We start from the raw sequence: 14,434 nt of genomic DNA, 5'->3' as shown, positions 1-14,434 counted from the left end.
TGCAAATGCACTGTCAACTATTGGGTTTTGTTATGGTTTTTTTTAAATCACATCCAGTCACAGCTGCCAACTCGGGCAGATATACCAATCATGGGTCCATTTCAGTCAATTAGTCCCAGATTCCAAGGTATGTGTTTAAGCATAAGGGCAAAGTCCTAGTAAATGTAGCTCCTGGTCCGGTAATGCACACCTCTCAAAAGCGAGTCCTCCACGCTGTGTTTCAGGCATCTTCAAGAGGCAAATATGCATGGAACATGAATCAAATGCATAAATAGATTTGTAGTTTTAAAGACAAACACTTTCCTTGTCACTGCTTGTTCACCTTCTTGATACATTTTATTTAAAGCACCTTTCAAAGCATTCAAGGACACTGTACAAACAAGATGGAAAAAAAAAACATGACAATAAACCAACAAACCATCAGCAACCTTCATAAGTTAAAACATTACAGAGGACTTGCAAATTTGAACAGATGATTTTAATATTGGTGGTTTTTAAACTGAAGAAGGGAATCTGTGTTACAGGTATAAGGATCCAGCTGATTCCAGGGCTGGGATGCAGAGTAAGAGAAGGTTCTGGCCCGCATGGTGCTGAGGAAAATGGAGGAGACGGAAAGGAGACAGATCACCTGACGGAGTGGGAGGGGGAGTGAATGAAGAGGAGCTTGGACAGGTAAGATGGTGCCAGGTGGTGGATGGCTTGAAGGTGACTAGGAGGATCTTGTTAGCGTCAGACTAATTCTAGCTCAAACATATCTATAAGGCTGAATTATTTTCTGCTGGAATGCCTCTTCTGTCACACCTGTGTTCCTCAAATAAGAACACTATCTAGCTAGATAAAAATTCTTCAGAATCCAAAATAATACCTGCTCAAACTTTTCATCCAGCATATACAGTATATTGCTTGAGACTTAGGTCTTGGTATTAGTCTTGTTGTTTATGATCCATCTTAGACATTAATCAACTTTAAAAAATAAAGTAAAACTTCAAGGAAGCATAAGTAATATTTATTCCATGTGTACCATATATTCTTTTAATGTGCTTGTTCTGTAAAGCACTTAGAACAACCTGGCTATGAATGGTGCTGTACTAATCAACATGCCTGGCTTTACTTTGGAGGAGTCGGGTGAGCAAAGAATGAGTTCAGAAAATGGTAACATGAAACTAGAGCCTTGAATTTTAGGCCTTGGATGTGAACTGTACATTTAGTCACCATTTTGCCTTAACATTCAGATTATAGATAAGCGGCTGTGTCTTTGAAAGATCGCGATAGGTTCCGACCTTCACCTTCAATCCCCTTCCACCTATTGTGGCACCCATTGCTGCGGCTGTGGTGTACAGGTATTGAAGTTTTCTACCAAGGTATAATGAGTGACGGGGCTTCTTTGATTCCTTGAAAGCTTTCATCTTCAGTCAAGGTCCCCACTGGTAGAGTGCACTTTCTCTTTTCCTGCTCTTCTTTGTCTCTTGCCTTGATGTCTGATGGCAAAGAAGAAGAAAAAGATCTTAAATAGAGTCCCCATTCGATTACCAACCTTCTGTCTGCAATTTTCTCATCATGCACCCTTTCTCCCTGGATTTATGCTCATAATTGGGATGCCATAACTGAACTATGGAAACTAATTTTGCCAGTTGTCGTGTATTAGAAAGTTAGCTAGGCAATCTTTTGCTTGTGCAGCAAGTCAAAATCATTACTGCCTGAGCTTGTAACATCCCTCTGAGAGGGGGCTTTTGGAGGGCTTTAAGAGCACAGCAAGTCACTTGGAGGCAGAGTTTTATATTTCTGCAAGATTTGTGGTGGAAAAAGAAGTAAACTTGAAAGGAGAACAACAAAGTCTGCATTTGTTCTTTCTCCGTGCTTCCACCCTCAGTCTAGGGTTCTAATCTCTTATTGTTTCAGACCCAAACAGAGACAAAGAAGTCGCAGATCAAAACAAATGACTATCAAGCTATCAAACAAGCACCACCCTGCTATGATTCCAAACGCTGACTGCGGGAGAGCGAGAAGAGAGTCAGAGTCAGACGGGTCGCACATTGTTTCCAGTCGCTTTGAAGCAGAACTTAAAACACTTGGAGAAAAAAAAAAATATTCAAACATCCACCATGAAAGAAGGAGGAAAAGGAGAAGACGGAGAGGAGAAAGAGGGCGTGACGCGAAACAAGCTAACACCCTTTGCATATGTGCACTTGTCTTTGTTTCATTAGTGGTCCAGCTGATAACCTTTATTAGGCCTGATCTGGAATTAAACTCGTGGACCAGCAGCGCTTTGAAGCTACAACGGGCTCTTTTCCTGTTTGTGCTGTAAATGCAGGTTGTGGTGTGGAGATAAAGCACTTCTGAAGGATATTAAGACTTGAAAGTCCCTGGGCTATTCTTTGGTACATATTTGATGTTGTTCTTTTGCTCCTTGGCTAAATTAGCATATCTCTTTCAAAGCTCCTCTCCCCAGCCTCCCCACTGATAAATGTAATCCTCTGCCATCATGTGTTCACTTAAAAGTCATAAATGATGGAAGTACATTGTGTTCACCGCTGACACATCAAAGTGCGATAACACGATTAGTAATGATGACTCGAGTTTGTTTCTGCCCCCCCCCCCCCTTCTTTCCCCTTCGTCCTCATCAGCAGCAGCCATTTGCTCCTTGCTGTATTTTTATCTCTTTCATTTTGGCGCACATCACAGCCTCTGTTTCAAAGTCACCGTACCAGTTGCAGAGGGGTGACAAAACCTTCGCTTCAGTTTGCTCACTTTCATTCAGACTCTCTGCCGAAAATTTTCCATCAGCTAAATTTAGTACAGATCACATCATCACTCCTCTCTCTCCCTCAGTGTGTGACAGCTTCGTCTCAACTTTTTTTCTCTCAAATCGAGTCATGTTTGCTGGGTTAGAGGGCAAATGCGCTGCACCACTGTAAATGAGTCTGTAAGTTAAACTGCAAGGCACACTTTCTGGCTCATCACAGTGCACACATCAAAACAAAAGACAGTGACAGCACATTTGTGATCTATTATTTAGCCCCTTCTGTATTTGATCACGGGCGCTTGCCAGAGTGATGATCATGCAGATTAAGTCTGTTTCTTTCACTCACCGTGCTAAACGCCTTTGCTTTTCTTGTTTTGAGATTTTTCTGGGGGGTTTTTTTTGCTACGTTTGCAATGTAGCAAAAAATGAGCCAACAGTATTTTTCTTTAAAAAAAAAAAAAGATGTTAAACACAGTGAGCTACTAAAACATCAGTGGAGAAACTTAACTGTTTAAAATATTTTTTACTGTTTTTGCGCATATAGTACAATGAAAAGGTATTTGCCATCTTTCTGATTTTGTCGTTTTTTTCTGTCAAAATATTTTACATCGTCATTAAAATTTTACTTTGGTTGTATGGACAACCAGAGTAAATACAAATGATTACATAATGTCTAAAATATAAACCTAATAACAGGTTGTGGCATCAATTTCTAATGGTCTTTTACGATTACTGGCAACGCGTCTTGTAAATTGCAGTAGAGATGTATTGTAGATATATGTATATATTAAGATAAACATTTAAATAAATGTTTTAATTAAATCGGCCACAATTGTAACAGTTATTTATTTCTGTTTCTGCATCTTTGTAATTATGCATTTCTATTTCATTACCTCCTTTTTAGTCATCACAGCAACTTGAAATATTGTGCCTTTTTTATGTCTTCTGAACAACTTTGAAAGCTAGCTTTGAGACAAAGTCACAAAAATAAACTATTTTAAATTAACATTCAAAAACTGCCATGTCCTCTGATTGTCATCTTTGATTGTGTTGACAGGAGCTTTCACAAGCGGACACGCTGTTCGTGTGCCAATTTCCCACTTGTCATCACTTGAAATGGTGTAACCATTTTATTGCTTAGGTTGAATGGTCGGCACATTTTCAAAATTTTACAGAAATCATTTGTATTAAATTCCTATTCAATGGAAGAATAGCCATGAGGCTTTTGAATACCAATTTCACATTAATAGTTGGCATGGTTTTTTCTTTTTCTTTTAGCTATCAATAGGGGTAACTCAATACAACCACTTTTTTTGTTGTCGCTTTAATTTAAAAAGAAAACTAGTTGTCTTTATTTGCTTTAACATCGGCTTGGAATAAGCTGTCTTAGCATCTTAATTATCAACAGCTAGCTTTTATTCACTTCCTTTTCCCCTTTCAGACTAATTCCGAAACATAAAAGAGGCAGTTCAGGTACTTTATTAGCTAAATTATTCCTGAGAGGGCTGAAGGGACACACCAATCAGAGCTAATCTCGTTTGATTCCAAACATGAACGCTGCTCCCTTTAACCTTAGCCACTCAGCTGTGCAATTGTTCACTCAGTAGAGAGAGAAACTCTGTTCGTAATTAGCGGGAGACCCCTTCATGAATTGAATTAGCATCATCTTTGTCCTCTCACCAGGAGTGTAGCCCTAATTATCCGTCTGCGTGTTCCAAGGGAGGCCATGCACAACGCAAAGGAGAACCTTCTGGTGGCCCTTGTTTTCTGATTCGCAAGACAACAAAATATTCAGAAAGAAAGACTTTTGTTCTGAAAATGAGGGCAAACTCTTGAATGCTAATTGAAGTCTGACTGCAGATGGGTCTCGTTAATTTTCCACCACGGGGTCACACCATAACCCCTTTGGCATGCCCCTTTTATTTGTGCGTTTGTCTAAGTGTGTGTGTATTGCACGGGGTGTTGTAGGTGAGATCATTTCGAGGAGGGGCAGAGTGGGCACCCGGAGAATAAAGTATCAATTCAAATCCGGGGTGCCTGCACAGCGTCCAGTCTCGCCTCTAATTAAAAATGCTAATGTGTCTCCTTTTGTGCTTTGATGTGGGTCGAACAATGGCGACTGCGTTTGGGGTGGTGGGGAGATGTTACCATGAGACGTTGTAATGTCGTCCTGCAATGACACCCAGCTGAGTGCTGTGACAGTCCAAATCAATCATGTCGCAGGGAGGCGCCATGAGTCCGCCAGCTAACAATCCCCCCTGCTCCTCAACTTCCAAGGCTGAGCAAGTCTAATTAGCTTCCCTCGCTCCACATGCTCCAGAAGGCAGGAGACCAAGAACGGCATAAAGAAAGTTCTGAACACACTCGGGCAGAATACGCGCAAAACACACCAAAACGTTCTACACATTACCATCATGAATTGATTCATATTTGATAGAAACATAGAAACATGATGGAAACAAAAGCCATAAAGAAAACCTTCATTAGTTGTTTATTGTCAGTGGTGCATATGTTAGAGGTACAGTGGACTGCAAATGTACAGTTGGCATATTTGCCCCTTTTTGCATTTTGTTGCATTTTTGAGCAACTCAAAGAAAATCCAGAAATGGTTCTCAGCAATGTTTGCAAATAAAAATCCAAAAGAATTCTTAAATTTGTATTCATTCCCCTCTACTCAGACATTGCTAAATAAAATACAGTGCAACCAACTGCAGTCAGAATACATCTATTGATTAGATAAAGTATTTCTGTGTTTTATTTAATCTCAATATAATCCCTCTGTTATGTGAAGGCATCAGAAATTTTTATGAACATTAGTGAACAAACAGAATAATGAAAACTAGGGAGACAAGTCACGGAAATGTTGTAAAGTTGTAATGTAGCACTGTTATTAAATCCATCATCCAAAATTATAAAGCTTGTGGCGCTACTGTAAGCCGACCTCAACATGACCAGCTGTCGAAAGTTGGTAGATGTTTTTAGATGCTGTCTGTCTTACTGCACTTGAGCTATTTTGCAAAGAAACCAAAACAAAACAATCTATTTATTTCCTCTTAACAATTGCTGCTGCTAACCAGACGCATGTTTAAAGACACAATATGTTGCTGATGCAACAAATCTGCCATATTATGCTTCCCTATACTCGTAAGTCACTGAGCTTTGCTCTTACCGACAGACACCTGCAGTGATATAACATACTAGCTGAGGGCAAAGAGAATAGTAAGACAATAAAAAACAGTATGTGGCTCTCCAGAGAATTTAACGCTTTAGATTTTTTTAGCTTTGTGGCCTGACTATGACTTTCTACCGGTTTCTGAATAAGTAAGTGTTCATAAAAGCGCAAGACTGATCATAAGAACCAAACAGTCATTTTGGCACCTGCAAGGAAAGACAACAAAAATTATGCTTAAGTAAATCTCATCATCAAACAATCTAGGGAGTGTTACAAAACTATTCATAAAAAGAAAATAAGACTGTAATTTAGCAAAATGACAGACTAAAAAAAGGTTTTACATCACAAGCCACGTGCATGGCGTATAAAATCAACAGACTGAGTTAACAAGATAAATGTTAAAGTTCACTAAAATACAATAAACAGAGATGTGAATGAGTCTGGCCTGCCATAAAGGCTTTGCATGAGATTTGCAAAGTTTCAGCTGAACAAACTGAAACATTTAAACTGAAACAACATTGAAACCAAAGAGAAGATGTTTGGCCAATGTACATTATAGAAATAATATAGCATACATCAGGACAAATGAACTTAAATCAACTGCCAAGTACTGTGAAGAAGGGCCGATGATTAGGGCAGATACAGCACCTGGGCATGTCGTACTGTTTCAGCAATTAACATCTTTGTGATAGGAGGAGCAAAATTTGACTCGTGTGGAGGAGACAAGCAACTGCACATCAAATTGCAGAAGAAGGTACTGCTGGTTCTGACTGAGAGGTGTCAGAATACACCAAAATTTGTTGCACATGGGTCAGCATAACTGCTGTCTGAACAGGACAATATTGAGATGTGTTGGACTGTTTTTATTCTTTTAATCTGGTCCTTTCAATACCTCGTTCTCCATTTCTGTTTCCCTTTCTGAGTTCCTTTTTCCCATTTTGTCTTAGTATCTTAGTAATTCTTACATTAAGCTGTGCTCAGTTTTTTTTTTTTTGTCTCTGATCTCTGAATGTCTGGCTCCAGTTCAGGTGGTCATTCCAGTAGATTCTCTCTGTCTGTCCTCTGAGGTTCCCCACTCAGCTGCTCTCACTTAGTAAATACCCTCAGCATATATTCTCCTTTGGTTCACTCTGGTGTCATCCTTTTTTTTTTAGGTCTCTGGATTTGGGACCATCCCAAATCTGCTCCCACGAAGTTGAGGGCATGGAATTGTCCAAAATGTCTTTCTATGTAGCAGCATAAAGACTTCTTTTCACTTGAACAAATCGGTCAAGCCCAACTCCCAACAGATAACAGAACACCACAATCTCCTCTACAAGAAACTTGACACGATGCAGTCAGGCAAGTGCTGTTCTCCTGCAAACTGCCAGCAGTTTGTCTAAATTTCCAAACAATGGGACATGATTCAGTACTCTAGACAGCACATCTCGACTGTAATAGCTGCTGTCTGAGGGTCACATGAAGTTTGGAAGTCTGTAATTGTTGACTGCATAAGGTTGGTGACCACTGATCCTGCTGTGTGATTTTATGTGGCCTACCACTTCATGGCTTAGATCAGTGGTCTCAAACTCCAGTCCTCAAGGGCCGGTGTCCTGCCGCTCTTAGATGTCTCTCTGTTTCAGCACACCTGGCTCCTGTAGAGCATGACTGCTTGCTATTGAGGCAGTTTAGCTATTTAGTTAAAGTATGCAAGACAAGGGACACATCTTGAAGTTGCAACTTGAAGGACATCTTGAAGTTGCAGGACTCTGAACCGTGACGACTGCAATTAGAGAATACTGCCTTAGATACTGTCGTTTCCACTCACTTCCACGTTATAATAATAAAATTAACTGTGGAATATTTAGTAGCAACGAAATTTTCTAATTGGACCTAATGAACAGGAGCCACAGTACCATACAAGAATTCGCTGAGCTCCTGACTGCAACCCATTCTTTCTCTAATGTTTGTAGAGGCTGGATTTTATGCATCTGTGGCCATGGCATGGATTGAATGATCTCAATTTGTTGATTCGAAGGTGTTTTTATTGCTCCCCATTTCAAATGTCTAATATTTAAAACCAGTACTATTTTCCTCTATGTTTAGGACACTCCCATTAATCCACAAAGTGCTCTTTACAGGCAGTGTCACTGACAGCCAACCACAGAAGGAGACTGCCACTTCTCAGACAGTTGCCATCCTCCCATTGTATGGCTCACTTTTAGATATTTTTTACCAAAATTTCCTGGCATGTTTACCATGTTTATTCTACTTTCATCCTGCGGCGATCAGAATATGACACCGCCTTGACTCTGTTTCAAGAAACAATCCTCAGCTTGAAACCATCATGGTTGTCACACCCTGGCGATCTGTCGCTCAGCTACACACACACAAGGCTTGATACTATTTTCTTTAGTGAGATATGAGTGTGTGTGTGTGTGTGTGTGTGTGTTTGTAAGACAGAAAAGGGGGTGCGGGGATATGAAATAGAGGAGCTTTTATCAGGCTCTGAGTTGGAAGTCTTTGAGGGCCTCCTCAGAAGCTCAGCATTTCTTCCATTGTTCTATTTCCATCCCTCGCTTCACTCCTGTCACATGTAAAATCACAAAAGCATCCTTTACCCCCACACCCATACCCCTCCCCTTCAGTCATATTCCACCCCCCTTTTCCCCCATGTTCCAACGTCAGAGAAGCTCATAACCCACTTAGATTATTCTCAAAATACTTCACAACTTTACAGTTCTCTTGCTGCAAATTGGAGTTCAGGCAAACAAGTGGAGGTGCAAAGCTGAGGTTGTGAACTTCTTTCAGTTTGAAGCGTGAAACAGATCTTCTAATTTAACCCCAGCCATTTCCTCATCCAGAAAACAGTAACACTCCCGTGTTGTGTAGTTACACTGTGTCACATGCCGTGCACACTTGCTTCCAGCGTTGTTGTTCTTGCCTCCGAGTCAGCTATTGTATGTGCCGCCATGTCATGATGTTTCCACCTCCCTAACCTTGAGGTGGGGTTGCGGGGGGGCGGACGGAGTCTACCTAGTGTCGGCACATCATCCTCCGGCGAAACGTGTGTTCGCCATACACAGCGAGGTGAAATCCAATCACAATGAGAGCAGACTTTGCCTTTCTCACAGAGACGTGCATAGACTAATACACGGCGATATCTGAGAACTGGAGAAAGCCTGCCTGCAGGTCTGCACCCTTTAGCTGGTGATGGTGACATCTCAACTGCAAGAACTCATTCCCTTCTCTTTTTTTCCTTACCCCTTCTTCCCGTTTTTGTCTTATCCGCCCCACTGCATTGTTTTCTGTTGCTTATCCCCTGACTGCTTCTATTCTGTTCTTTCTCCTCAGTCCTTGCTGTCATCATCCCTTCACCAACTTTCTGCCCTTAGGTGCACACTGACTTCAGGTTTCAGGTGATGGAAGAGAGAAGAGGGAAAACAAAGATTACTTGTCTATTTCCTTCAAAATAAACTGCAGCAGGTGCTTGGGAAATCCCCTGGTGTTGCTTCTTTTGCACAGCAGAGATCATCTTTGTTATTTGGTATTTAAGATTCTTCGGTTCTTTGCAAAAGTATTGCTCATAGTTCAGCTTTTTGCATTTTATCCTGTCACAGCCAAGAACTTCAGTTTATTTTATTGGATTTCACGAGATACACCAGCACAAAGTAGCACATAATCTTGAATTAAAAGGAAAATGTGGGTTTGTCGCTACCAGTTTGTGCAAACAAAAACAACAATGTAATTGGCTGCATTTTTCTGCCCTCTCTCTTTTTCTTGTGCCCCACTTTTTTAAATATGGTTTCTTCATTCCTTCACAAGAGATAACAGTTATTCCAAACTGTCCACATTAACATGTAGCATTACAGGTTGATCCTCTGCATGTTGGCATGTTATGCACGTGTGGGTGCGTGTGCACGCATGTGTAAAGTGAATAAAGGTATCTTTGTTGGCTGCAGGTGTGTGCTTGTGCCAGGCAAGCTTCAGCAGTGGTTCTCGGGAACAATGGCTCTTTGTTGGAGAACACACCTGAGTCAGAGAAGGGAGGTGAGAGGGCCTGATCGCTGTAAGATTACACAAGAGCAGACTTCATTAAACCTGCAGGTGGGGTGGGGCGGCGGGGGAGAGATAAAAGTGTACAGGAACGCAAAGAGAGGAATAGTAAAAGAGAGGGAGAGGCAGAGTTTGGGAAGCGGAAAAGGAGCTTGAAGTGAGCTGAATGTTGAAAGACAAGTAATGTAAGAGTATTTGGACAGAGGAGCCCTGGTTAGAGTGTTTGCACAGCAGGTGCAAGTTTGTGTGGCAAGCACTTTGACCCCAGTTATTTTCAACAGTATGAGGGATTGCTCTAAAGACAATGAAAAACACAAGTGACTGTCTACTGTCACTACATGCTCGTTCTGGAGGAGTGAATGGTCCAACGTTAAGCATGCAGGCCGAAACCATAACAAAAGTCTGTGAATAGAAAAAACAAAGCCTGGTATGTTAAACATGTGCATCACATTTATTGTGCAAGCAAACTGAACTCAAATACAAATGTTACCATTTCTAAAACATCCAAAACTGCCATTTAAAGCATGGGTTGATTTCTTCATGACTTTAATTAGTATTTTAAGCTAAAAAACAAAAATCACAATTTTCTCAGAAATTGATTGTTTGTTTTTTCCCCCCTAATTTTCTATTCCTGGTTGTGCCTTGTTTAAATATTTGTTTAAATATACATTCATTCATTAAGCATTGCATTATAAAAACCTGACCCATTGAGGCATGTTATCAACCAGACTCCTGAAGGCGTTCTGTTTTATGTGCCACTGAGATTTCGGCAGCAGACTTTTGTTGCATCTTATAAGTTGCAAGACGACTCCTCCATATGTCTGACTTCTTGTCCAGCAAGTTGCATTTCCTGATAGGATCAAGCTCTGGGGAATATGGAGATCACATCAACACCTCAACCTTTTTGCTTCTCAAGCCATTGCTGAACCATTTTTGTTTGTGGTAGGAAGTTAGCTTAACAGGTTTTGCAATCAAACCAAATGAGAAGATGATTCTAACTTTTGGGAAAATGCACATTGTAAAATTTAATATATACTTGATCTGAATGAGTCGGAGACATTGTTTCATGTTTGCCAACTGATATAAAAGCGACACTGAGGCAGACATTAACAAACACTCTAGATGAGCAGGGATAAGAGTGAGGCATATCATGAAATAAAACCGGTTTAATTCTGCATGTTAATGTCATTTTGTTGGGAATATAGTAAAGATCATAGTTAATTTGTCTTTTAGCATGTCAAACATATGAAGGACAAGATCATAAGGATAACTCGTCTCAGCTGAGGTTTGAGCTTTGAGAGTAAGAGGAAGTTTCATGCAAATTCTAATTTACGCCACTAAAGTTGAACATAAACGAGGAGATTTGTGACAAGATATCAAAACAGAATTGTATCAAAACTTTGAGAGTGATACTCTTCATCTTTCTCCTTCTATCCTTCAATCATTCATTCCCTTTATATCTTTCTCCACAAAAGTTCAGAAAGTCAAAATGTTCCAACGTTCACATAGGATGAACGCAGAGTCTGTCTCAGCTCCTCAAACATGAAACACAAATGGTATGTAAATGTCGTCTTTGATTCTGTTTAATGTATCCGGGGTACAAGGTGCAAAGCATAAAAGAGGCTTCTCGTCTCTGCCTATAAAGCATGGCAGCACACCTTTACAGGACATCGGGGCTCCCTGCTGTGAGGATAATAGGAAGAAATTGTTTTGCAATGAGATGAAGTGATAAAGGGAAAAGTATGATTTTTTTTTTTTTTCAAAGACTTTTCAAAAACCCTCCACGCTCTACTTCGGAAGTGCACAAGAGGAAAAGTGGCTGAGCGCTAATTGAGTGATAGCTGATTGCTGAAATGTTCATCTTTGATGTTTTTTTTCTCTCTTTTTTCTGTCCATGTAAATGAAACATCAAAAAACGGCGGATGTTTTGAGAAGAATTAGGATGAAGTTAGAATTTGAAAGGGATGGCTTGCAGTGATGTATCTGTTTGTGTGTGTTAGTGTGTACAGATTATATGTCTGTTTGGGCATAACTGAACTCACCATCATTAAAGGTCTTACTGAGTCAAACTTAAGTTATTAGTGCCAACAATTTTGCAACACAATGCTGATATACTGTGTCAGTTGTTTAAAGGAGACATAAGGGTCAGCATTTCTTGGGGCCTGTATGAGCCTTAAACTATATACTGTATAGTTCAGGTGATGAGCTGAACCCTGTCATACAATGCAGGGTTCATGAGGACAGGACAAAAGGAGATTTCATCAAAACTTCAGGAAAACAAATCCCCATTTTTGTTTTCACAAATGACTGATATACTGTGATATTCTTTGTAGCTACATTTTCTGAGAGTAGTTCTGTTGTCAATTTAAAACATTTTCCAATGTGTCTATTTCTTCATGTGAAAACAAATTCTGTGTTTAGAAAATTTTATAAAAGCATGGCTCATTTTTTAACTGTATCTGACACTAAGCCAGTGCTTCTCAATTCTGGTCCTCAGGCCCCCCGGCTCTGCATGTTTTAGATGTGCCTCTCTTCTAGAACAGGGGTCTCAAACTCCAGTCCGCGAAGGCCGCAGTCCTGCCGTTTTTAGATGTGCCACAGGTACAAAAATGCTGGAATGAAATGGCTTAATTACTTCCTCCTTGTGTAGATTAGTTCTCCCAGCCTTGCTAATGACCTAATTATTCTATTCAGGTGTGGTGCAGCAGAGGCACATCTAAAAGTTGCAGGACTGCAGCCCTCGAGGACTGGAGTTTGAGACCCCTGTTCTAGAACATCTGATTCAAATGATTGTATGACCATTAAGTACTGCAGAAGCCTGTTGATCACCAAAATATTCAATCCAGGTGTGTGGCAGAAGGGAAACACCTAAAACATGCAGGGCAGGGGGGCGTGAGGACCGGAATTGAGAAACGCTGCACTAAGCGAATTTTAAGTGACATGTTTGTTACATCTGGACACAGTTTTGGTTGAATCCACCAAGATCAGCTGTAAGTATGCTTGTAATTGAAGATCTTCAGTTCAGTGATTTTTTTCTAAAAGAACACAAGCACATTTGAACCACCTTTGGATTTATTTGTTAATAAATCTATAAATAAATAGCACCTTCATAGCTCTCGTCTCACTGATGAAAATGTGGTTTCAAGACTCGCATTAAGACTAAGTTCAGTCACTCTGCCATACTTCAGAGTGCCTTCCCTTGTTCTACAGTAAAACTTTGAGAAAGTCTTCAATATAAAGTGTTTACTGAAAAAAACTATAAAAAACAAAATTACTGACCTTAGTTGTGTTTTTCCAAGAAGACAAGAACAAGCATGACAACTGTGAATGAGTCTATATAAGCACATTTTTTGCCTCTTTTCAACTTAGTCTCTTAGATGGACATAAAAAGATGAGTTTGGGGGCTTTACCATCAGTGGCTTAGCGCTGCTTGTTTCAACACCAACAAAGACAGCATGCGAATAGACTGCCAGGCCTGATCCAGCTGGGCTTGACAGCAGTGCACACATGAAAGAAAGGGATGGAGGGACGAGCAGTAAGTGCAGAGAAAAAAGCGAGGGATGAACAGAATCACACACTGGGATCCTGCTGTTCACAGCGGCAGGTGCAAGAGGGGAGGAGAAACGGGGGTGTCAGCAATGGGCAGCATTCGTGGTGTATAAGAGGGTTTTTTAATAGAAAAGAGAGAAAAGAATGAGTGGGAGAGGGGTGACACATGGGTGGCATTAAATGAATCTCAAAGTAATGTAATTTTGGTTTCATTTTTGAGTCATTGCAAGGCTTTTTATTACCAAGCCATCAGACTTATGATGACGTTCTAGACTCCAAGCTGCAAAAGCCTGACGATAACATCAGGAAGACACAATCTTGACTGCCTGCCACTCGCTGTGAGGATTTGCAGAAAGAAGCGAGGTTGTCAGCAGAGGTTGTCAATTGCAAAAAGAAATCAATAAATGCAGCACGAGTGAGTCCAGTAGCGATTATTCTACGAGTGCTGCCCTTAATAAAAGGCAACACTTTTATGAAGGGCATTTGGCCCAGGGTACAGTTTTGTGCACACAGACAGATACTTTCTAAAATCCATCCATCCATCGTCTATGCCCACTTGTCTTTGGTCAAAAGGGAGCCGTTGCCTTTTCCAAGGGTGTACATTCTGGATAGTCCATCGTAGAGAATATTTTTGGCAATTCTTTTGGTCTTTGATGGAAGCTCTACATTATACTGCCATATTGAAGTAATTAGATCTGTTCTTTTTTTAAGTGTTTGGAGCAAAAATCAACCATTGCTGACATTCTCCAGCTGATTTCTTTTATTTGGTGACTCAGAGTGATGGGTCATGCGCTCCAAGAGTCGAGGCCTTGTAGTCAATAACAAGGACCAGCTTGTGGCCAATCACATATGACAATAAGGGATCATACCATTATGTGAAAACAGAGAGGGGGACTGAATACTCATATCTGTTCAGACCATTTACTGTTTTTGTC

The sequence above is a fragment of the Xiphophorus maculatus genome, chromosome 5, assembly GCF_002775205.1.
Source record: "Xiphophorus maculatus strain JP 163 A chromosome 5, X_maculatus-5.0-male, whole genome shotgun sequence".
NCBI lineage: Eukaryota > Metazoa > Chordata > Actinopteri > Cyprinodontiformes > Poeciliidae > Xiphophorus > Xiphophorus maculatus.
This window is presented reverse-complemented; position numbering follows the sequence as displayed.